The sequence below is a fragment of the Schistocerca americana genome, chromosome 4 (genome assembly GCF_021461395.2).
Source record: "Schistocerca americana isolate TAMUIC-IGC-003095 chromosome 4, iqSchAmer2.1, whole genome shotgun sequence".
Lineage (NCBI taxonomy): Eukaryota > Metazoa > Arthropoda > Insecta > Orthoptera > Acrididae > Schistocerca > Schistocerca americana.
In genome coordinates this window covers 691598430-691625107 of record NC_060122.1, presented here as the reverse complement: position 1 = coordinate 691625107, position 26678 = coordinate 691598430, and the positions used below count along the sequence as shown (strand labels likewise).

Genomic DNA, 26678 nt, shown 5'->3' with positions numbered 1-26678 from the left:
TAAACGGGAACTACACGGCAGATCTATCAGTTTCATCTGCAAATGCACAGGGGTGCTATCAACTCAAACTGCAAATGGTTTCCAAATAGCTCAAGAAACAAACCTAAGATTTTGTTTTAATTTATTTGCTTTCGGATAGTGCCCATACAGCCATCTTAACAGTGGAATGTCAATTACAACTGCGAACGACCGAGGTGGCCCAGATGTAAGACAGCCACTGTAATTCTTTCAACACCTCAATAAATTCTTCAAACTTTCCGTTTTTCTTAACGCCAGTGAGGTTAGGAAAATGGATGTTGTTTTATATCAGAAGTTTTCTGCTCTACAACGCGATGCTCTTTTTAAATACAACCACTTTCGCCATGAAATCATAAATAAATTGTTTCTCACCTTGCAATGTCGGCGAGGAAAGTAATGTACGGAAAACATTGACAAGAAGAAGAGACAGGATGGTAGGATATGTAAAGGCGTCATGGAGGAACTTCCATGGTGCTAGAAGCAGCTGTAGAGGGTAGAAACAGTAGGGAAAACAGAGATTGGAATACATCCAACAAATATCTGAGGACATAGGTTGAAGTGGTACTCTGAGACGAACAGGTTGGTTGGTACAGGATAGGAGTCCGTGGTGGGCCACAACAAACCAGTCAGCATGAAGACTCAAAAGAAAATACAGGGCGTTAAGGATACAGGTAGAGATATTGTGATCATTGGTACCATAATATGCGCCCATTTCATTGTGATAGTTGTTTTCTGTCTTGACTAACAGTCTTCCCGCAATCACATTGCATAATTACTATCTGATGTCTTCTGCACGGTCATAACTGCGCCACAAAGTGGACTACGCCTCTCAGTATAGTCTACCTGTTTTGCATCTATGCATCCACACTACAGTACCTGACAAGATGCCCAGGGGAAAATAAATATTAATTACAATGAAATGAATACCTTTAGCTGCATACTGGCGTTGGTATACGTCAACGGGGACAGCTGAAAATGTGTGCCCCTACCGGGACTCGAACCCGGGATCTCCTGCTTACATGACAGACGCTCTATCCATGTCCTTTTTTTTTTAATCGTTGTGTTTGGTCGTTGCGGGCGTCACCTGACATCCGTTAAAGTTCGTTTGTTGATTTTTCCACTCAGTTGTCTTCATTACAGAGGCCAACCAGCGCTCTGACCGAACACGCTGAGCTACCTAGCAGTCCATCTGAGCCACCGAGGACACAAAGGATAGTGCGACTGAAGAGACTTATCTCTGGCACGCCTCCTGCGAGATCCACATTCGCAACTTATTGTCCCGCACTATATTCATAGTGCCCCTGCCCATCATACTCATTACCCGCGTCTTTAATGCCGATTCCCGTAAGAGTTCGGGCACTGGGCACTGTTTGTGCATCCGCACAGAAGAAGATGGTCAAATGGCCGGTGAGCCTTAACTATATATATGTGAAGATGGTATCCGTTCTGAATATAGTGCGGGACAATAAGTTGCGAATGTGGGTCTCACGGGAGGCGTGCCAGAGATAAGTCCCTGCAGTCGCACTATCCTCTGTGTCCTCGGTGGCTCAGATGGATAGAGCGTCTGCCATGTAAGTGGGAGATCCCGGGTTCAAGTCCCGGTCGGGGAACACACTTTCAGCTGTCCCCGTTGACTTATATCAACGCCTGTTTGCAGCTAAATGTATTCATTTCATTGTAATTTCATTCTAACGATCTGCATGGTCACCGATGGTATCTGTTGTTTTGGACATGTCCGAAAGAACAAATACCATCTTCATATATTAATGGACTGCTTATAATACATTGACTTTCTTGTGTCACATGTACTTGGAGGTACTAATCAACCAAAAAACATACTACTCGTAAGTAGCTATAATTACTAGTCTGTGAAATGAAATGTCGTGTTGCAATGACCTGCCATCGGGTAGACCGGTCGCCTGGTGCAAGTCTTTTGAGTTGACGCCACTTCAGCGACTCGCACGTCGATGGGTTCAAATGGCTCTGAGCACTATGGGACTCAACTGCTGAGGTCATTAGTCCCCTAGAACTTAGAACTAGTTAAACCTAACTAACCTAAGGACATCACAAACATCCATGCCCGAGGCAGGATTCGAACCTGCGACCGTAGCGGTCTTGCGGTTCCAGGCTGCAGCGCCTTTAACCGCACGGCCACTTCGGCCGGCACACGTCGATGGGGATGATACGATGATGATGAAGACAACACAACACCCAGTTGCTGAGCAGAGAACATCTCCGACCCAGCCGGGAATCGAACCAGGGCCCCTTTGCACAGCATTCGGCAGCGCTGACGAATCAACTATCGATGCGGCCATTAAGATGTAATGTTATCCTCAATCATCATTAGAAATATTTGCATTTATGCTTCCAACACCCTGTATATTTAAATATGAGGAAGTCATTTCTGGAGAGTAGCCTTATATGGAAGTGAAACGTGGATAATAAACGGTTTAGACAAGAAGAGAATAGAGGCTTTTGAAATACTGTGCAACAGAAGGATGCTGATTATTAGATTAACAGACCTAATAGGTAGCCTTGAGTTGATGATGAAGTCCCATGCTTCTTGAGAGAGTGTAGGGGAACGATGCGGGAGAGCCGCACTGCCGTACTAGGTAAGGTCCTAATGGAGGTGGTTTGCCGTTGCCTTCCTCCGACCGTAATGGGGAGGAATGATGATGATGAAGACGACACAACAACACCCAGTCATCTCGCGGCAGGTGAAAATCCCTGACCCCGGCGGGAATCGAACCCGGGACCCTGTGCCGAGGAAGCGAGAACTCTACCGCGAGACCACGAGCTGCGGACTAGCCTACATGTACCAAACTAAATTGAAAAAATCACAAATTCATGGCAAAAGAAGGGATCAGCTAACACGACAGATCCTGAGGCATCAAGGAATTGTCATTTTGATAATGGAAGGAAGTGGGAGGTTGGCAATTCTTGCATACAGTAAGCAGCTTGAAATGGATGTAGTCAGCAGTAGTTACGTAGAGATGCAGAGACTTACGGAAGATAGACTAGCAAGGAGAGATGCGTTAAGCGATTCTTCCGTCTGAAGAGCACAACAAAAACAACTCTTGTCGTTGACTTGTCTGCAATAAACATTGTCTGGTGACACCTTTAGATGAACTGGTCGCACATAGGATGTCTAGCAACCCTAAACGATTTGCTCACTGAAACATCACAGAATGTAATTAATGCGCGTTGCTTATTGATCCACCCTCGTGCGTATGCAAACAGACGCTGCCGTTAGCAGGGAAAGCGTCTGGTCGTGCAGGGACCCCGTCGATACGGGCCGGTGCCGTGCAGTTGTATGACCCCGGTAGTGGCGTGTCACGCACGACCACGCCGCCGCGCCGCCGACTTTCCAGGCTAGAGAGGCGTGAGACTGGAGCCGTGTGGAGCACGCCTGGCGGCGATATCGCAGGCCGCGTCACGAAACGCACGCGCCGGCTGACCTTTGGCGGGCGACAGCTGCCACTAGAAGCGGCCGGCCACGTGTGTCCGCCCGGCCAGCGGGACACGCCCGTGTCGCAACACGCGCTCCGCTAACTGCTCGTAAACACCACTACTCGAGCACCTCACCCTGCTGCATCCGATTCGGGCACGAATCGGCAAGGAGAGAGAATAATCGGTGAAACTTCGTACAACCACAATGTCACGCTATCCAATTAACTCTTACAGGTACTCGAAGGAATTTCACCGTCCTACAGGCAACAATCCTACCTCCCTCTCCCTGACAACCTAATCAAGGCCTACCACTTTGCATCCTGCCTCTCTGACACCTTCACCGTCCCAGAAGACGCCCACTTTGATTACAACTTATTCACGACAGTCCATGAGTGTACCAATACTTCCCTCCCACCCCTCTCTCATAGCTTACAGAACCTCAACAACACCCCACAGACAGAACTCAATGGCCGGCCGGGGTGGCCGAGCGGTTCTAGGCGCTTCAGTCTGGAACCGCGCGACCGCTACGGTCGCAGGTTCGAATCCAGCCTCGGGCATGGATGTGTGTGATGTCTTTAACTTAGTTAGATTTAAGTAGTTCTACGTTCTAGGGGACTGATGACCTCCGCTGTTAAGTCCCATAGTGCTCAGAGCCACAGAACTCAATACTCCAAGAACGACACAAGACATTCAACGAATACTCCATAACAAACGCATCACTGCTCTTGGTCACGACTGCATAGCCTACAGACCCAGAAAGAATGTCCCCTCTTTTTCCTAGAAATCCTAGCATCCCTTTATAGTACAATCCTTCTTCCTGAGCCGTGGAAAACCTCTCAAATCCTCCTTTTCCTCAAACACAATAAACTTGCCACTGATTTCTCCTCCTACCGTTCCATCAGTTTCACCTCCATGTTCGGCAAGGTTTTTAGGTACACTCTATCTCGCCGTATCCATAAACACCTACAACACCACTTACCCATTCCTGTCCCTCGATGTGGCTTCTGTCCCAGTTCCCTGTACCGTGTATGTTTGTATGTTAACCGGGGACCTATAAACGACGGAGAGGCTCCGTCTCCGCCGCAGCCGCAGTGGTCCACAACCCCACGACGACTACGGCAGTCCACTTAACCCCCCCCCCCCCACCCCCCCACACCCGCCGTCCCACACCGAACCCAGGGTTATAGGGTTATTGTGCGGTTCGGCCCCCGGTGGACCCCCCACGGAACGTCTCACACCAGACGAGTGTAAACCCTATGTTTGCGTCGTAGAGTAATGGTGGTGTACGCGTACGTGAAGAACTTGTTTGCGCAGCAATCGCCGACATAGTGTAACTGAGGCTGAATAAAGAGAACCAGCCCGTATTCGCCGAGGCAGATGGAAAATCGCCTAAAAACCATCCACAGACTGGCCGGTTCAACGGACCTCGACACAAATCCGCCGGGCGGATTCGTGCCGGGGACCAGGCGCTCCTTCCCGCCCGGAAAGCCGTGCGTTAGACCGCACGGCCAACCGGGGCTTCCTGTACCTTACTCCTCTCCTAGCCCACCATATCAACAACTGAAAATCCACCATTTTTGGCTTCTTTGATCTCGAAAAAGCATACGATCATATTTTGGTATTCCAGCTTCCTCTTTACGTTCTAGATCTATGCACTTCCCAAAAATTATGTCAGTCTTATTGCATCCTTTCTCAGTGACCACCCATCATATGTCACAGTCGACAACACCAACTCTTGTATCTTACATCCCAATGCTGGTGTGCATCAGGGCTCTGTCCTCTGCTGTATGTCCTCTATATCGTTGATATGCCAAAGCCCCCTCCCCCTATCTGTCTCCTCCAGTATGCCTATGGCACTGCATTACTCGCTCTCTACCCTACCCTCTAGAAATACCAACAATCCCTCCAACTCCATCTCAATCAGTTCAACCATTGCAATCAATGGCTCCTCAAAATCAAACCTAACAAAAACCAGGCAATAATTGTAGGCTTCCGTCCCCACGATTTACCTCACCATTTATGATCATCTTACCCAGTTAACTATCACACTAAAATACCTTGGACAAAAATTTGATTGCTAACATGGAAGCCCCATCTACAGACCATTCAGCAGAAATCCCACAAGAGAGAAAAATTACTAACACTACTGACTCGCCGAATATGAGGAATGCACCCTTCCACAATCCTTCAAACCTATAAATTCCTGATCTGCCCCATCCTATGCTATGCAAATGTAGCATGGATTTCCGCTCCTCTCTCCTCTTATCATGTCCTACAAAGTTTCAAACGCCATGCACTCCACCTAGCCTTCCGAATCCACTTAACCTCACCAACGCACATCCTCCACCAACTTATAAAATTCCCTTCCTCCGTCTTTCATCTTGAACACCTCTGTGTATTCTATGTAACCGGTAGACTCGACGCCACCCACCCCGCTGCTCACTGTTCCTGGTACTCTGCTACGTCTCTACCACCACATTCTCTCAATGATACACCTCCACCCCCCCCCCTCCTGCCCCTCACATCCTTTCTCAACGAAACTTTAATCGCCTTCACTTACCTGACCATGAAATCTGCCCTCACTTATACTTGTCCTACCAGATCTAAAGGAACCCATCCACACCTACCACAGTCAGGGGTCCCACTTCTCTCCATACAAATTCTAAGTCTTTGTCCTAAATGGCACCCCTCTTTACTCTCCTGAATTCCTCCTCCAAACATTCGCCCACACAAACACACGCTTACACATTACCCGAGTTGCTATTTTCTCATGATACCCAGCATCCTGGCAGTCAAGACCCACTCTTCACTTCACTCATCTATGTGACTGAATATTCTCATTATGAGAGCACTGAAGAGCGATCTGTTTTAATTGCTAAAAACCATTTAATCGTATAAAATCGGATCGGATCGTATAAAATATTTTTTTATTCAAGTCAAACGGTTTCAACAATATGTGCTGTTAACTACGCCGCGTGGGGTAGCCATGCGGTCTCAGGTGCCTTGCCACGGTTCGCGCGGCTCCCCCCGTCGGAGGTTCGAGTCCTCCCTCAGGCATGGGTGTGTGTGTTGTCCCTAGCGTAGGTTAGTTTAAGTTCGATTAAGTAGTGGGTAAGCGTAGGGACCGATGGCCTCAGCAGCTTGGTCCCATAGGAACTTCCCACCACCCCTGTCAACTTCAGGTCTTAAACTTCTTGTGCATGAGGTTCAGCATAAAATGAACTCGTTTAACTGCAAGAAAATGTTTAAGACCTGAAAATGACGGGAAAGACTGTGAAACCATAAAAAAGTGTTTTGTGCGATCTTGGCTTTTAACTCATCTATGTCTCTATGTAAGCAGTCAACACACTAGACTTTTACTTTTTTACTTAAATGCAATTGTATTTCTGTCTTATCTTTTGTGAAACATTAATTTGCCATTTCATCTGTGTTAATCTTTAATTAATCAACAAATCTCACTTTTATACCTTAAATTATGCAACTGAACATATCTTTTTATTATGTCAAACATTCATTTTGTCACCCGCCAAGTCCAGTTTTGTAATATGTTTTAAAGTTTTTACTCGTTCGCAGCTTAAGAGCGGTGATTTGTAACCGACAACCCCCTGCCCACATGGGGCGAGGGGAATGAGGTGACAATATAGGGAAAAAGAAAAAAGAAGGAAAGACATCAGTTGTCTCTTTGTTAGCGTGGGAAGTGAGTCAGTGTTTTTAATCGAGGCAGTAACGTTGGCGCCAACTGACGTGCTTGCAAACTGCTGCGACTTCTCCTCGTAACAGCAGTACATGGTAAAGGCCTCAGACCGAGAAGCGACACAGCAGTACGGGTCAAACGAGAGGTTTGTAAGCTATCTCCTTCATAGATGGACTAGCGAGGATTCTCCCGATGAGTCTGCCTTTCGTCTGCCTTTGCTACTACTAATTTTATACGAGGATATTGCCCGCCTTACGCCATTCTAGACGCATACTTCCAGACATATCACGGATGTGGCTTTCCCGTGATTGTTTGGCAATTGTGTATTCCAACAATAATGCGTTGTGATTCGCTTGATGACAGTGGAATTCCTGTATGATGTACTGTCACAGTGACTGACCGTAAATGGATTAAAATAACTCTTTATTTTCCCACTACTGCGCTGTTTGTGATGTCACTTTCAAATGCTTGGCTCTCCGTCCAACTCCCACTCTTCTCAAGTCCTCCTCCACGTTGTCTAGCCGTCTGGTCCTTAGTCTCCCCCTTATACGGCGTCCATCTGGTTTTCCTTTGATAACTTTCTTCACTGTGCTGTCCTCCACTATTCTTTCTACACATCCCAATTACTCTTTATTTCTGTCACGATATCTGGTTTGTCGTGCAACTTTCTGATTCGACAAAACAATCATTCACTAGCCCAAAGATTTTCCTACGTATCTTCCTTTCTCATTTTTGTAACAGCTCTACATCATTTTGCATTTTTGTCCAAATATCCGAACCATACATCCCCACAGATCTCTGAACTGTACGATACACTGTCAGCTTCAGATTCCTACTAAGGCTTCTTGCTTTAAATACTTTAATCAGTGCGACGTAGCTCCTGTTTCCAGCTCATATTATTATTCTCAGTTACCAGTTGTCCAAGATATTTAAAGCTCTCACAATGTTCGAATTATTTCCCATTCAAAGTCATGCGCCAACGTCAAAACAAGATGAGTCATTACCACGTAAGGCACCGGCGACTAGTGAAGGGAGAGTTCGGGAGGGTATCATCGACCTTCCTGCGTCCTGCGTACAGTACGGAACTAACAGCCTGCGGAAAATCCATCTTTTTTGACATTATGCAGATACTACATTTATCAGTAAGATTTCTCACTATCATTTTACTCAAAAAATAAAGTTACTCTAATAATAATTTTATTTATATAGTAGTTGTTTTGTTTCCCACCAGTGGTACGCGTACCACCGTCTGGGAACGCGAGCACTAGACGTTAGAGCTTTTTCCCCCTCTCTCCCACTGAAAAAGTTCAGTGTCAACATCGCAACAACTAGGCACATCGAAAAATTAGTTCATAGAGACTCGGACGAATGAAAGAATCAACCCTATTGCCACAGCGAAAACACTGTTTTCATACAAAATTATTTTGGGAAAAGTCTGACAGCTCAAATCAGGACGGCTGGGCTGAAGTTTGAATCCAAGTCTTCCTGTACTGCCTCAGTGGGCAAGGTCCATTTATATTCAAGAATTTTAAAGTTTCCCGAAACTTCATTCCAAAATGACTCTATAAGCTTAAAAGAATGGAGACATAAACACTGTGGCTTACGGCGCCCCACAGCATTCTGCGCCGGTAACAGGCAGCAGTTCGCAAACAACAATGCTCTTCACTCCCGGCCGGGGTGGCCGAGCGGTTCTAGGCACTACAGTCTGGAACTGCGCGACCGCTTCGGTAGCACGTTCGAATCCTGCCTCGGGCATGGATGTGTGTGATGTCCTTAGGTTAGTTAGGTTTAAGTAGTTCTAAGTTCTACGGGACTGATGACCTCAGAAGTTAAGTCCCATAGTGCTCAGAGCCATTTTGAATTCTCTTCACTGATTTGTTGCACAGCATTTATAATGACAACTCAACTGACGCTGCTGCTGAATGGGAGACTCTGCTGCATTCTGAGGACACGCCATGCTCTGTCACTGCTGCCTTTGTGACAGGAGTCGCGCTATATCAACAGCATCAACGCAAATATAAGCTGTTGTGATAAGCCCGCATATTAAACGCAGGAGCATTGAATTCTAGCCCTCACTAATCTCCGGCTATTCATGTCACCGCTGCCAGATAACCCACTAACACGCGGCACAGTTAGATCCTCACAATGCCACTTTGTTTCTTTTTCCCGGCTGGACGTGCGGTCGATGCTGTGGACTTCCTCAGCCGAGTCCCTGGTAAACAAACGGCTGCCACACGTCACAAGCAGTTGACGGAATCAGAATTTAATTACCTGGCTTCTTCTTGGTCACAGCCCAATAAAAACGTGAAAAATGCCCAAAGCTGGGGCCAGAAATCAACACTTTTTTCACACATTTATGTCCGTTGACCGATTTTGCCGCTAGAATGGAACGGCGCGCATCGTGTTGGCTATGAAAGTTAAACGGGCGTCAAAAGGCGTGGCAACAACCGGGATTAGTAACTGAGTATTAATAGTAGCGCAACATTAACAATACTTAGGTCTGGTTGGAGTCCAGGATAGCGAGTACTTATAAAAACCCAACTCGCGGAATCCGAAGAAGGCGACATGGTCGGTCATAGAAATACTGTGTATAACATGTAATGAACAACAAAGTTATACACAGTAAGCACACAATTAATCAATAATAATTCCTCACGGTCCATCCACCCTGCCGAGTTGGAGAGGCTTTCGGGGCATCAGCCTTTTTTGTTGTTACAGAGGTAAAAAAGAGCCAGAGTGATTCACTGATCTAGCGTTGTAACGTTAGGCTACATCGCCTTTTTGTGCTGATACTATGAACAACTGATAGCAAAGGAAAAACTGAAGCCGATTTCTTTTTTTTTTTCCGCCGAGGGCATGCAACTGTACTGCACAGCTCAACAAATATGGCGTCCACTTCGGTAAAATATTCCGGAGGTAAAGTATTTGCCACTCGGATCTCCGGGTGGGAACTATTCGGGAGGATGTTGTCATCTGAAAAACAAATCTGGTATTCTACGGAATTGAGTATGAAATGTCAAATCCCTCAGTAGGGTAGGCAGGTAACAGAACGTAAAAGGGAAACACTGGTTGAAGTGTGGTGGCAGAAAGAACATTATTTCTGGTTAGGTGTGTATAGGGTTATCAACGCACTATCAAATAGGGGTAGTGCATGAATAGAGCCAATAATGAATAAGGGGTAAGCTACTAAGAACAGCAAAGTGAACGCATTATCGTAGACAAGAAGGGCCCTAAGTCAGCACGCACCACAGTAGTATAATATACGCCAACTAGCAACACAGATGATCAAGAAACTGAAGGAAGGTATGAAGAGATAAAGGAAATCTTTCAGATAAGCGAGACGAAAATTTAGTTGTAATGGGTGACTGCAGTTCGGTAATAGAAGAAGGAGCAGTAGTAGAGCATAAACCAGGAGAAATAAATAAAAGAGGAAGCCACCTGCTAAAATTTTGCATAGAGTATAATTTAATCATCGACTGATTATACAACGGTAGGATAGAGATTTCGAAAGCAGATTTTAAACTGTAAGACATTTACAGCAGATGTGGACTGTGACCCTAATTTATCGGGTATGAAGTGCAGATTAAAACTGAAAAAATTACAAAAAGATAGGAATTTAAGGTATTGGAGCTGGATAAATTGAAGATAGCACACGTTGTTAAGAGTTTCGGAGGCATCATTAGACAGCATTGGACTAAAACTTTATTAACATTCTACAACTTTATTCTTCGTATTTACATATTTATTTCTCAACATAGTCACACTGACGACGAATACGTTTCTTCGAACGAGAGACCAGTTTGTTAGCAGCGACACTGTAGAATGTTTCACTTTGTTGACGGGGCCACAACCTCCACTCTGTTTGCACCGCTTCATCGCTATAGAAGTGAAGTCTCCGAATGTGTTTATTAAGTTTTAGAAACAAATGAAAATCGGATGGGGCCAAGTCGGCGCTGTATGGAGGATGATCGATGACAGTCAACCCAAGGTGTCGGGTTATTTCAGATGTAGCAGCGCTCGCACGTGGCTTGGTATTGTCGTGCTGAAGGACAGGGTGATCTCTGTGCGGACGAAGTCCGAACTGGGCTGTCATGTACGGCATGTTGATTCAGTACCTCTGTAGTCCCTGTGTACTGTGGTGGGTAGAGTCCCTGCGTTCCAGTTCGGCTTTAGACGAGTTTTTTTCCTAATTTTCGTCTGTCTCATAATCTGTAACATATGTTACACTGCTGTTTTTTTTCACGATAAATGTCAAACAACTACAGTTTCTTTTATCGTTGAACATAATCATTGGTCAGACAAGTCGGAAATATCCGTAAGGAGTAATAATCAGCTAAAAATAAATAACCCCAAAACTTATCAATTTGGATATGTTAAAGATACATTTTACACTGAATAAGAGATGCCAGTAGTATTTTGAACTGTATTATTTTAAATACATATCGATGACAAAATGTCGTTCACAAGCGTACGTCAGTCTCCAGAGTAGACGCACAGATCTCCCTGCACCTCCAAACGTTTGGCGAATAGCTGTACCATGCCTCTCCAAACTTAGGCAGCACAGCTGCACCCACACTGCAAGAGCAACGTGGTTACATGCTGTTCTACACTCATCGGTGGTGTAGAATAAAGGTTAGGGAGTTTGGTAATTACCTGTGAAGCGTGTTGCTCGGCCCACTAGTGATCAACACCTTAAGGAAATATAATGAGCTTGAAAGTAGTAAGCATGATAACTGATATTGGAAACTGGGTGGGAATTTAGTTGGAGAAGTGCGAAACAATACTCATATAGACGATGTGGCTGGGTGACATGCATGGTTGCAGGAGATCTACGTAGGATACAAGAAGAGATAAACCAAGGAGGAGACGAAAAGAGTCGATTTCTTTTTTACTTTTGGGTGAAGGTATACTCAAGAAAAGGGAAGCAATGGGGACGATGGACCAGAAAACATGGCGTAGAGAAGTGCGACTTTAGAAACGGAATAACAAAACCGGTTGTACTCCAGTTTCTGTTTGCTGTTAAATAACTGCATGTGTTCTGTTTAAGGTCTACTCTAATTGCTGAATAACAACTGAGAAGTCAGATGCTATAACATGAAGTCTAAAAGATGAAAAAAGAATTACAACCAGACCCGGTGTATAACACACGAACTTAAGTATTCTAGCGCCAAACTCAACCGACTGGGCCAACTGGGTAGCCCAGCTAGACAGTATTGAATAGAGGTGCTTGTCGTCGAATTTCTCTGGCGCCATTTACTACCAGAAATATGCTGGAGACGAAATTTTGTTAGTGATATTTTTGTACTGCTAGTGCGCATGGAATCGCGCTGTGACGTCCGAATACGCGAACTTTGGTTCACCCTGTACGAGGTTCGATCAAGAAGTAACAGGAATTTTTTTCACCAACATCAACTTTGTCCCCTTCAAAGTAACCACCTCAGATATAATACACTTGCGATGGCGCTTTTCCAAACTTGTCTGCACTTCTGGAACGCACCTTTCGTTATGGTGTTCAGTTCCTTCAGCGATTCTGCTTTTATCTCATCGTGGTTCTCTTCAGCCTCTGGAATAAAAAGAGGTCGCAGAAGGCCATGTCCGGCGAATACGGTGGCTAAGACAACATAACCGTTTTTTTTATAAAAAAAAATGACGAACAAGCGCTGAGATGTGAGTGAGAGCATGATCCTGAAGCAATTTACACGAGTGGTTGCTCAATAATTCTGGTCGTTTTCTTCAGATGTCTTTACACAAACGGCGCATAATCTCCAGGTGGTGCTCCTTATTGATCCTACGACCATAAGGCAGGAACTCAGGATGCACTGTACCACTGCAATCGAAGTAAACAGCGACAAGAACCTTCACATGTGTTCGGTTCTTCCCTTGGTCTTGGCTCTTCAGGCAGTTTCCATTGAGACGACTGGGCCTTGGTTTCGACGTCATACGTACGTACCCATGTTTTGTCACCTGTTATAACCTTCCTTAGAAGTGCTAGATTGTTGTCGACTTCATTCAGCAATTTCTGAACGATGTCTGCGGGACACCGTTTCTGATCGAAATTCAATAATTTTGGAACAAACTTTGCTACTACACGTTTCACGTCCAAAACATCCGAAAAAATTGCTTGTTATGATCCATAGCACATTACGACATCATCAGCGACCTCCGTGATGGTGATTCGGCGATTTTCCAGAACCATTTTCTTTACTTCTTCCACATTGTCGTCAGTAATTGATGTGCTATGGCGCCCAGGGCGGTTGTCGTCTTCCACGTCTTCTCGAACGTCTTTTAAACTCTTGACTTACTCATGGGAGATTCGCTAAAAGCTACAGTCAACATTTCGAATGTGGTGCTGGACTTTATTCCAGCTCTGAAGCAAAATTTAATGCAAATTCTTTGACGAGGCTTTTTCGAAAATAAAAATTCGCCGAGCACTCGAAAACACTTATAACCTTTTCGACTGTGGGCAGTAAACTAAATATACAAAACAGCAGTAAATGGAAACATAAATCAGGTGCATGTGAACCAAAAAGAAAAAAAAAGTTTTGAAATCGGATGTGCAAAGCCCACGAAATAAAAAAAATATCCTTTTACTCTTTTATCACCCCTCTTATAGACTATTTATATAAGGGAGACAAACTTGAGGATAATATTCTAGAAAGAGAAAAATAAATGGATTTCTGTATTAAAAAGATGGCAGTTACAGTGGTGTGTAATGAAAACTGTTAACTGAAAGTGAACTGTAAGATGTCCACCTGGTTGCCAGATGAGAAAAAGCAAGCAGTTTGCTTGGATGCAGTGAATTAAAAGTTGCCTGTAAGTACCTCTACATTTCGTAAGAAAACTTAAGGAACTGTTTTTAAATCTATAGCCTAGATGTGAAACCATAACCTATGTGCAAAAAAGACAAATCATGTAAATTTTCAGGACACCCAGTGAAGATGCCTTGTAAAAAAGGCGAAACGCGTCCGGGTGAATAAATTAAAATACAAATTTTATGTGCAACACGCAAAAGGCATTTTCTTTGAAAAAACTTCAATTTATTGTGGAATAAACTATTTTTTCCACAATTCTGCTGCGAAAATGACCACTACAAGAAGCGTGTTATTTATTGCACAACTTGACAAAGGAAGGGATCGATTAAAAGGATACGTCTTACGGAGTCAAGGTATTGTACAGTCAATAATGGAAGGAAGTGCGGGGAGTAAAAACAGTAGAGGAACATCAAGGCTCGAATACAGCAAGCAGATTCAAATGGATGTAGTTTACGGTAGTAATGCAGAGATGAAGAGGCTTTACAGGATACACTATCGCGGAGAACTGCATCAAATCTGGCTTCCAACTAAAAACCACAATAATAATAATAATAATGTATGAGACGCACAATTTATTTGAGTAACAACCCAGAAAAGCGAGTCGCTGATCCTAGTTGCATTTAAAGTGTGCAGCGAAACTGTTAGGACAAATCCGTCACAAACAACAATTTTGACCAAGTACGGAGAATGCTAAATCCTTGGTAATGCCAGTTGAACACTGTAGGGCTGCATCATGATTCCTAATTCGCATTAAACGTGATGACCCTTAGCTACCGACTGGAGGAGTACGTGTATGTTGGAGCACGAAAGTGGTGGAAACTCTGTCACCAATAAACATTTTTACACCAGTAATTTTATTTTATTAGTAAACCAGTCATTATGTGAGGTCATGGGGCACTTGTTTCTTATTGTATTTGAATTTGAGATGTCGGACATACTGGTGATGGTCTGGAATTCAAACTCAGATCTCCCGTTTCGCTGGTTCTGACCCCTTTGGAACGTTACAGTTCCATCGTTTCGTTGTATACCCCAAGGTTCTGAGCTCCTCAAGCGCTCCACGAAGGCGCGTGTCTGGTCTGGTACAGATATTTCCATCATGTCCTTTCAAGGTGCAGCTACCGCATGATTTATGACATCTCTTCGCACACTGTTAGCAATAACGATAATTGTGTGCTTCAACTCGCGGTCAGACACAGAACTTCTCATCACATTGTTTCAGGTTCAAATGTGCTACTTCTACACCTAGACACTGGCGGAAAGGAATTCGACTGTTAACCTCTCTTCGCATGTAGTCAACAACGATGATATGTGCGTGTTCGGCTCCCAGTAAACTCAGAACTTTGTGTTGGATTATTTGCAGTTCAGACATCCGTAAAACACATTACTGATGAAATAAAAAGCTGTTTTATGTCTGTTCGTGGCTACAAAACGACGGCATTAGGTGCCCTTTTCGAATCCCAGCATGGAAAAACTTTTTCGTCTCATGCAGGCGAAAAAATTCTATATCTAACACCTGATCCAGTTGAGTTCACAATTAGGTTAGCTGCTGGGTTGAAACCCCCATCCAATACAAACTTTACGTCGCAACATTTCGAATTTATACGAGCAATCACTGTTACTTTCGACCGAAATGATATTTAAGATCTTTCCTGTTTAGTTGACAGGAACAATAGTTGCTGGATATGAGTCCTGTGTTCCGGTCCAGTGTAGAAAGTTCATTTAATTTCAAGCTGAAACTTTCTTTCTGAAATGTCATTTATTGTAATAAATTTCAGCTTACAAACGTTAAAGACGGTGCTATGTCTAAAAAATGAATTTCCTGGTGTTTACATGATCGTGGCGTTGATCTGCATCTGGGTTGATAGCAAATAATCTCGATCATGTTAAGCACCACAGCTGTATTATTATACACAGATATAATACAGCTAAGGTGGTTATGTTATTACATGTCTTATGTTTTAATTAAAATTCCTTGTTATCAAAGGGTTAAACTGTTGCGACATTTCCTTTCCTTAGCAGAAATAGTTACATGGGATTGATGACAATTATCGTGAGGCATGTGCCCAAATGTATGCAACTTTTCAGAAGGTAGATTTCAACGTTACATCGTCTTCAAGACCATTAGATAACTACGCTGAAAGAAAATGGTGCTTTCAGAAGTTTGAATGCAGAACTTATGATTTCTGGGGTGCAACTTCACGGCCTCTACAAAGCTGTCAGAATGTCATCGGTAACAACGAGGCAAAGAGGCTGTTAGCACGAGAACTCTCTCTCCTCCTTAGTTTCGATCTTGTTTAACAAGTAACAAGCAGACGAGAGTGAGTTCACTGAGTTAACAACAGAATATGGTTGAAATGACTCTGAGCACTATGGGACTTAACATCTGAGGTCATCAGTCCCCTAGAACTTAGAACTACTTAAACTTAACTAACCTAAGGACATCACACACATCCATGCCCGAGGCACGATTCGAACCTGCGACCGTAGCGGTCGCCCGGTTCCAGACTGAAGCGCCTGCAACCGCTCGGTCACACTGGCCGGAAACAGAATATAGACTCCATTATTGTCGACATATATATCTAAGCATACAGTGATATAAAAGAAATCGTAGCAACGAGGAGGAGTCGTGGGACATAAACGAAAGTTGGTACGCATGTTTCTACATGTGGAAGATGATGTCTATTAACATTTCGCGACAATCGCATAAGCCGGCCGGGGTAGCCGAGCGGTTCTAGGCGCTACAGTCTGGAACCGTGCGACCGCTACGGTCTCAGGTTCGAATCCTGCCTCGGGCATGGATGTGTGTGATGTCCTTAGGTTAGTTAGGTTTAAGTAGTTCTAAGTACAAGGGGACTGATGACCTTAGAAGTTAAGTCTCATAGTGCTCAGAGCCATTTGAACCATTTGAATCAATCGCATAAGACTGGCGTTAGTAGCGGTATTATGAGGATCAAATCAGGTTTACTTTAGTTACAGTACATGGTTCAAATGGCTCTGAGCACTATGGGACTCAACTGCTGAGGTCATTAGTCCCCTAGAACTTAGAACTAGTTAAACTTAACTAACCTAAAGACATCACAAACATCCATGCCCGAGGCAGGATTCGAACCTGCGACCGTAGCGGTCTTGCGGTTCCAGACTGCAGCGCCTTTAACCGCTACAGTACATGTTGTAACATTTGTGAGCGTCATTTAGCTTTGAGATCGGCCGTGATGAGTTGATGTTAGACAAGAATGCCTTTAAGGCGACAAAGACGCCGAAATCGATACCTCATTCAGTTTCAATGAGGTCGTGTAATAGGGCTACGAGAAGCTGCGATACTGTAGGAAGACTTGGCGGGCATGTAGCCACTGTACAAGCGTTGATGACGAGAACGTACGGTCGCAAGGAGACCGGGCTGCAGACGGCCACGTCGCACTACCGAGAGAGGAGACCATCGCGTTTCGTGTACGGCTCTGGCGCATCCTACTGCATCTGCAGCAGCAAAATGAGCAGCAGCTGGCACCACAGTGACACAGAGAACTGTTACAAATCGGTTACTTCAAGGACAGCTCTGAGACAGACGCCCTTCAGCGTGCACTCCACTGACCCGAAACCACGGCCATTTGCGACTTCAGTGGTGTGAAATGAGAGCTCATTGGAGGTCAGGGTGGACGCATGTTGTATTTTGCGATGACAGCTGGTTCTGCCCCGGTTACAGTGATGGCCATGTGTTGGTTACAGGGAGGTCAGTTGAGGGCCCGCAACCAACCTGTCTGCGTGGTAGACACACTGGACCTACACGGATTGGGGAGCGGTTTCGTATGACAGCAGGATCACTCTCTGGTTGCCTCACGCACCCTGACTGTAAATTTGTACGTCAGTCTGGTGATTCGACCTCTTGTGCTGCCATTCATGAACAGCATTCCACGGGGTGTGTTCCAATAGGATAACGCTCGCTCACGTGCCGCTGCTGTAGCCAAATCATGGCCCGCAGAGTGTCAATATTTTGCCTTGACCTCCTCGATCACCAGATCTGTCTCCAATCGAACGTATAATTATGGGACATCATCGGACGCCAGGTCCAGCATCATATGCAAAATCATTAACCGTCCTTGTACTGACCGACCAAGTGGAACAACTACACACTGACATCCGTCACCTGTACAACACGATACCTGCTCGTTTGAATACTTGCATTCAGCATACTGGTAGTTATACCTGTTATTAATGTACCAGCGTTTCATGTTCGCAATGGATTATTTGGTGCTTACGTTAAGGTAGCAAGTTCTTACGCTTATCACCAAAATACCGGGTGATCAAAAAGTCAGTATAAATTTGAAAACTCAATAAACCACGGAATAATGTAGATAGAGAGGTAAAAATTGACACAGATGCTTGGAATGACATGGGGTTTTATTAGAACAAAAAAAAAAATAAAAACATATTCCTAGACGTGTCAAAGATCTCTTGCGCGCGTCGTTTGGTGATGATCGTGTGCTCAGCCGCCGCTTTCGTCATGTTTGGCCTCCCAGGTCCCCAGACCTCAGTCCGTGCGATTATTGGCTTTGGGGTTACCTGAAGTCGCAAGTGTATCGTGATCGACCGACATATCTAGGGATGCTGGAAGACAACATCCGAGGACAATGCCTCACCATAACTCCGGACATGCTTTACAGTGCTGTTCACAACATTATTCCTCGACTACAGCTATTGTTGAGGAATGATGGTGTACATATTGAGCATTTCCTGTAAAGATCATCATCTTTGCTTTGTCTTACTTTGTTATGCTAATTATTGCTATTCTGATCAGATGAAGCGCCATCCGTAGGACATTTTTTGAAGGTTTATTTTTTTAGTTCTAATAAAACCCCATGTCATTCCAAGCATGTGTGTCAATTTGTACATCTCTATCTACATTATTCCATGATTTATTCAGTTTTCAAATTTATACTGACTTTTTGATCACCCGGTATATTACCTAGAAAAACGTTTCATGAAATGTAATTACTCAATATTAATTATTTTTTGGTGTTGCGATTTTTTTCCGCCAATGTATGTGAAACATGGAACGGATGGACGGAGGGAGGGAGGCGCAGATTGACAAAATTTGTTCAAATGGCTCTGAGCACTATGCGACTTAACTTCTGAGGTCATCAGTCGCCTAGAACTTAGAACTAATTAAACCTAACTAACCTAAGGACATCACACACATCCATGCCCGAGGCAGGATTCGAACCTACGACCGTAGCGGTCGCTCGGCTCCAGACTGTAGCGCCTAGAACCGCACGGCCACTCCTGCCGGCGCAGATTGACAGAGAGAGGGGAGTAGACAAGAATAGCACTAAGGCGATAAAGACGCCATTATTGATACCTCATTTAGTTTGGACGAGAAGGAGGAGATAAGAAGAGAGGGTGAGTTAGTGGAGGTGGACAGAGAGGATGGAGGGGGGGGGGGGGGGGTTGGAGGTGATGAATGAGAGGAGGGTGGAGGAATTGGACAGACTTGGTGAACGAGGAGATGATCTAATAGAGTTGGAATGAATACATACCCGTGCAACGCTTGGTACTCAGCTAGTATTTTACATCGCTTATGGTACGCAGGTTGTCTGAGAAACACGATTCGTTCTTTATGGGTAATCGGCTCTGTAAGAAACATTCAGTTTAATGTGCTAGACGTTACTGATTGTGTGGGATTATTACGCCGAGGTTCACAACTGTAATGTATGTTGGTCTGATGCACGTACAAAACTGAAGGTGATTATTATCTGAAAGCTAAATCAATTGAGAAATAAATATACTTTTAACTTTGTAAGATATTCACAAAAACACGTATTAATTAGTATATAGACACTGTTTGCAGTCTATATGGTTCGCAGGACGATTATGATAAGGATGAGCTGTGTTTTGCATGTGGGATACGTTCTAAATCCTGATGATCTAGGGAATCAGGTCAAAACTCGTTATATTCGAGATCATAATATACTTTCGGATGTTGAAGCTAAACTGTGTTGCGGATATATGGGTAAAGACTGGATGCGCAAAATTATAGACAGTTCTAGACCTTGTATACGATACTGTTCACTATGAGGAAGAGCTATGATAAATAATACCTAAAAATTTTCCGAGAACTGTAAAATACTTTAACGGTTATTTTCAAACGCGGAGAACGTGAAATCCGCCATCGCCAGCATTTAGCTGCTGCCTTTACGCGACGCATTAGGACCCGAGCAGGCGCTGTGTGCCAGTAGTGAGAGCTTCGTGCCTGACCCTGTTGCTGTCTTATCAGGCCGTGTATCACGGCGAGACATTTGGATACATTTACCTGAGAGCTTTCTCGTGTCTGAAATCTTCTGAACGGCACTCTCGGCTCGTATAATGGATATTTACAGTACCTCTTTTATGTTATTAACTGATACCTCCATCTTGTTAATGGATATTCGTCGAGTAGATGGTGACGCATAAGGAATCTCATCCACGGTCTACTTTCCTGTAACAAGTTTTCGTCTTTCTAACCAAAGTGTTCGATTCTAGGTACTCTGAAGCAGCCCTGATGCATGATTAATATTGCGTATGAACCAGCAATCCCCAAATTAACTTGTCCAGACGATTTAACTTTAGTGTGTGTGCTCGTACAGGATAATGAACATATTTTATCACAACAGCCACTAGCTGATTCCCTATGCACATCATTACTACATGCATTTGCACGAGCTGTTCTATGCTCTCCGTCTTTCATTTCTCTCTTCTTTTTTAACATCGTCTTATGGTCAAACGTGTTAGGGCGAAATTTTTTGTTACTTTTTCTCAGTGTCACGTCACACCGGCTTTCCCTCAAGCTATGTGATTACTAGTCTGTTTTAAAGCTTTCGTTACGGTTTGTATTACGTTCAAGAAGTACGATTATCTTCTTAAATATATAATTATCTTCTTAAATACAGAATATCTGTTGCGGAAATTCTTACAGATTTGCGTTGTTTGTTCACCAGTTTATCATGTTTTTGCTACATACACTCCTGGAAATGGAAAAAAGAACACATTGACACCGGTGTGTCAGACCCACCATACTTGCTCCGGACACTTCGAGAGGGCTGTACAAGCAATGATCACACGCACGGCACAGCGGACACACCAGGAACCGCGGTGTTGGCCGTCGAATGGCGCTAGCTGCGCAGCATTTGTGCACCGCCGCCGTCAGTGTCAGCCAGTTTGCCGTGGCATACGGAGCTCCATCGCAGTCTTTAACACTGGTAGCATGCCGCGACAGCGTGGACGTGAACCGTATGTGCAGTTGACGGACTTTGAGCGAGGGCGTATAGTGGGCATGCGGGAGGCCGGGTGGACGTACCGCCGAATTGCTCAACACGTGGGGCGTGAGGTCTCCACAGTACATCGATGTTGTCGCCAGTGGTCGGCGGAAGGTGCACGTGCCCGTCGAACTGGGACCGGACCGCAGCGACGCACGGATGCACGCCAAGACCGTAGGATCCTACGCAGTGCCGTAGGGGACCGCACCGCCACTTCCCAGCAAATTAGGGACACTGTTGCTCCTGGGGTATCGGCGAGGACCATTCGCAACCGTCTCCATGGGCTACGGTCCCGCACACCGTTAGGCCGTCTTCCGCTCACGCCCCAACATCGTGCAGCCCGTCTCCAGTGGTGTCGCGACAGGCGTGAATGGAGGGACGAATTTAGACGTGTCGTCTTCAGCGATGAGAGTCGCTTCTGCCTTGGTGCCAATGATGGTCGTATGCGTGTTTGGCGCCGTGCAGGTGAGCGCCACAATCAGGACTGCATACGACCGAGGCACACAGGGCCAACACCCGGCATCATGGTGTGGGGAGCGATCTCCTACACTGGCCGTACACCACTGGTGATCGTGGAGGGGACACTGAACAGTGCACGGTACATCCAAACTGTCATCGAACCCATCGTTCTACCATTCCTAGACCGGCAAGGGAACTTGCTGTTCCAACAGGACAATGCACGTCCGCATGTATCCCGTGCCACCCAACGTGCTCTAGAAGGTGTAAGTCAACTACCCTGGCCAGCAAGATCTCCGGATCGGTCCCCCATTGAGGATGTTTGGGACTGGATGAAGCGTCGTCTCACGCGGTCTGCACGTCCAGCACGAACGCTGGTCCAACTGAGGCGCCAGGTGGAAATTGCATGGCAAGCCGTTCCACAGAACTACATCCAGCATCTCTACGATCGTCTCCATGGGAGAATAGCAGCCTGCATTGCTGCGAAAGGTGGATATACACTGTACTAGTGCCGACATTGTGCATGCTCTGTTGCCTGAGTCTATGTGCCTGTGGTTCTGTCAGTGTGATCATGTGATGTATCTGACCCCAGGAATGTGTCAATAAAGTTTCCCCTTCCTGGGACAATGAATTCACGGTGTTCTTATTTCAATTTCCAGGAGTGTATTCTAGATTATCCTTTGTTCACAGAATTTATTTCCTAATAACTGTTATGTTCTTGACGGTTATACATCCAAACACGACTGATTTCGGAGACGTCAAATTGCACATTTTCTTATCTAGAAGTCGAGGCAGCGCGTAATTACCCCACGGTCTCAGGAGCTGCAGTCATGGACTATGCGGCAGAGGTTCGAGTCCTCCCTTGGGCATGGGTGTGTGTGTTTGTCCTTAGGATAATTTAGGTTAAGTAGTGTGTAAGCTTAGGGACTGAGGACCTTAGCAGTCAGGTCCCATAAGATTTCACACACATTTGAACATTTTTTGAATTCGAGCGTTGAACTTCATCCGTATTGTGGCGTGTAAGACGTTTTAATACCGACTATTAGTATATCCAATATGCTGCCATTTCGCCTCGAACAATACATGAAACGCTGAGGTGAGGCAGTCTTGTATGATCCGCAGTAAATGAGCTGATGGCCCGTCATATATAAACCAAAGTCGTTATCTTTCTGCAGTGGTAAGTTCTCCAACAGCGCTGGTACTTTATCACGCAGAAATCGTTTATAGACGCCACCTCTTGAATCTGTTTGGTCAAGTATATGACCTCGTGATTTTGCCACCAACAACTTCTGCTCATTCATTGGTATTGTTGTGATCCTGGTGCCTCACCTCCATGACGGTCGAGGATTTACGTCTGCCCACGTTTGGGTACTGCGGTAATTTACAATGCCGTCACTTGTCAATCCTGCCTTATCTGTAAATAAAATGCAGGCTGTTATATGCGGATCTTGAACGCTTGTATCTCAACAGGTATTGGTTACCAGATATATCATCATCAGAACTTTTCCTCTACAGAAAGTTTGAGCAAATACGCCTACAGTTACGATTTTTTCGAGATTTATTAAACTAAACGACACATTCCAGACACTGCAGGCCCATCTTCAGGTGCAAATCGTCTAATACACAATTTAGATTTACATTTGCTCTTGAGTGGGGTGGAATGGATTTTTCTGTTATGAGAAAGCTAGATAACAGGTTTCGTACGTCCTAAATCGTGGGCGGAAATGAATCAGAAAGAGTGGAAAAACTGTGAAAAACTTCCCGAACAAACAAAGAAGAACATTTTAGCCTCTTGAAGTCAGCATAGTTGGTTTATTCATCACGTCGTGGCACATCACGACACTAAATGCGCACATTTGTTTACAACTGTTTAAAGACACTTGACAGATGTAGTTTAACATGACTTGATCAAAGATGAAGTTTATCACAGAATGTCACAGACCTGAGTTTTAAGAAGTTGATATATGCAAGGAATAAATTTAAAATAATATCAGATCTCTGACACTAAGAGATAAACTTCACCTTTGATCAAATCAGGTTACACTACGTCAGTGAAGAGTTTTTTTAAACAGCTGTAAACAAATGTGTGCCTTGAGTGAGGTGATGTGCGATTGACAGGATGTTTAAACCGACGTACGCTGACCTCAGACAGTTGAAAGTTTTCAGTGTTTGTTTGGTAACTTTTTTACTGTTTTTTTCCACTGTTTCTCACACATTTTCACACTCGTATACGAAACCTAATGTCTAACTTTCTCATAACAGGAAAATTCATTTCACCTGACTCAAGAGCAAATGTAAATTACGTATTAGACGATCTGCACATGAATATGGACCCACAGTCTCCGAAATGCATCGTGTAATTTAATAAAACGCAAAAAAATTGAACGAAGGCGTTTTCATTCAATCTTTCTGTATTCTAAATACAACCACTATCCCAGCTGCAAAGTATGAAGAAAATTATACTTTCCTTCGGTTTGATGAGTATTACCTTCTGCCGGCCGCTGTGGCCGAGTGGCTGTAGGCGCCTCAGTCTGGAACGGCGCGACCGCTACGGTCGCAGGTTCGAATCCTGCCTCGGGTATGGATGTGTGTGATGTCTTTATGGTTGGTTAGGTTTATGTAGTTCTAAGTTCTAGGGGACTGATGACCTCAGATGTTAAGTCCCATAGTGCTCAGAGCCATTTTTTTTATTGCCTTCTGTGGGAACATGTATACTGTTTTAAACGCCCTGTAAGCAGTGAGACTTGTCAAAATTTAATGATAAATCCACTTGCCTTGAACTATCTGTTGTGGTTTCCGAACATCTGGTTATACTTTTAGTGGGAAGTTCGTTAAGGTAAAATAAGGACTAACAGCCATAGGGAAGGATACAGGAGGCTGATCTTTCGCTCGCCCTGCTGGTGACAAACAGGTGAGCGAGCGACGGCATCTTGGGGAAGAGGGGGAAGAGGTTTGGAGCCGCAGCTCCGGCACCGCGCGCGCTTTTTCCCGTCCCACCAGCTACTGCCAATACTGAGACAGCAGACAGCAGACAGCGGGCTGCCGGCAGAGGGAGAGGCGAACTCTTGCCCACTGCCACGGACGCAATTTCGCCGCTGCGCCTGGTCTCGAGCCGGAACGTGGTGGCTATTGGCTGGCTGCCTTTCCTTTCCCTTCATTTCACGCAAAGGCTACAACATTTACCACATCTCTGACTCGTGGGATTCGACACTGCTGATTACAGGTGCACTACCTGATCAAAAGTATCCTAACACTTGTTAATGCTCTCTAATATGGGTTGTGTCCACTCTTATACAACTACATGGTTACTCTGAAATTCACACTTAAGTGCCTGGCAGAGGGTTCATCGAAGAATTTTCATACTACTTCTCTACCATTCCACTCTCGAATGGCGCGTGGGAAAAAGGAACACCTAAATCTTTCCGTTCGAGCTCTGATTTATTTTATTATGATGATCATTTGTCCATACGTAGGTGGGTGTCAAAAAAACATTAACCCATGCGGAAGAGAAAGTCAGTGATTGAAATTTAGTAAATACATCTCGCTGCAAAGAAAACTGCCTTTGTTTCAGTGACTGCCACCCCAACTCGCGTATCATATCAGTGACACTCTCACCCCTACTGAGCGATAACACGAAACGAGGTGCCCTTCTTTGCACTTTTTTGATGTCCTCCGTCAATTTTACCAGGTAAGGATCCCACACCGCGCAGCAATATTCCAGCAGAGGACGGACAAGTGTAATGTAGGCTGTCTCTTTAGTGGTTTGTCGGATCTTCTAAGTGTTCTGCCAACAAAGCGCAGTCTTTGTTTCGCCTTCCCCACAATATTATCTATGTGGTCATTCCAATTTAAGTTAAGGTATTTAGTCGAACTGACAGCCCTCAGATTTGTGCGATTTATCGTATACCCAAAATTTATCGGTTTTCTTTTAGTACCAATGTGGATGACCTCGCACTTTTCTTTGTTTAGTGCTAATTGTCACTTTTCCACCATACAAAAAAATGGTTCAAATGGCTCTAAGCACTATGGGACTTAACATCTGAGGTCATCAGTCCCTTAGACTTAGAACTACTTAAACCTAACTAACCTAAGGACAGCACACACATCCATGCCCGTGGCAGGATTCGAACCTGCGACCATTGCAGCAGCGCGGTTCCGGACTGACGCGCCTAGAACCGATCGGCCATCCACCATACAGAAATTCTCTCTAGATCATTTTGTAATTGGAACTGATAGTCTGATGAGTTTACTAGACGGTAAATTACAGTGTCATCTGCAAGAAATCTAAGGGGGCTGCTCAGATTATGACCTAGATCATTTATATAAATGAAGAGGCTTTACGAATTTTCACATAAAAATTAGGATAAATTACTTTTCAGCACACCCTCATGGAAAACTGCTACATTTGTACTCTTTGGTTAGTATGCGATAGCCGACGAGCCTCACATTCTGGAACGATAGTGCTGATCTACTAAAATAAAGCAAATCATCATGCACTCACAGCAACGTCTTGTTTCTTGCTATCTGTCCCGTGCGGCTATGACTTCTATAGAACATTGGACTTCCCACACACAGATATATCTTCGAATAAATGGCATATTTTTCCTTGTTCCTGTACCGAGGTTGCTGATATTTAATTCATTACTTCTATTTCTGAAGGCTTGTGTTGGTCATTGCTATTGTTCTTTTGATGTCAGTTAAGGAGTCAGCTGTCACCAGTCACTGTTCTGCCCAAATGTCATAATTCCTTAGTCTGTATCACTTGTGTGTTACCTGTTCTGATGATTATTCTCAAATCATAGTTCAGTTTTTCTATTAAAATGTGTTTTTTATTTATTTATTTTTTTCTAGTTGTCCGTAGTTTATGTTCGGCTAGGATTTACACCAAATTCTGTACATGTAACCCACGCCCTTCTAAGATTTCAGTATTGACAGGTAAAGTAATTCAAAACGTCTTTTCAT

The 26678-nt window shown here is 44.5% G+C and overlaps 1 protein-coding gene and 1 non-coding gene across 2 annotated transcripts in view; one reads left to right on the top strand and one right to left on the bottom strand.

Annotated features, from left to right (window-relative positions):
* The window catches only part of LOC124613711 (ankyrin repeat domain-containing protein 33B-like), a 451902-nt gene that overhangs the window by 330760 nt on the left and 94464 nt on the right, over nucleotides 1-26678 (bottom strand). The gene's annotated exons all lie outside the window — the stretch shown is intronic.
* On the top strand, nucleotides 1555-1628 carry Trnat-ugu. The gene has a single exon. It is a non-coding gene; the product is annotated as a tRNA-Thr (tRNA).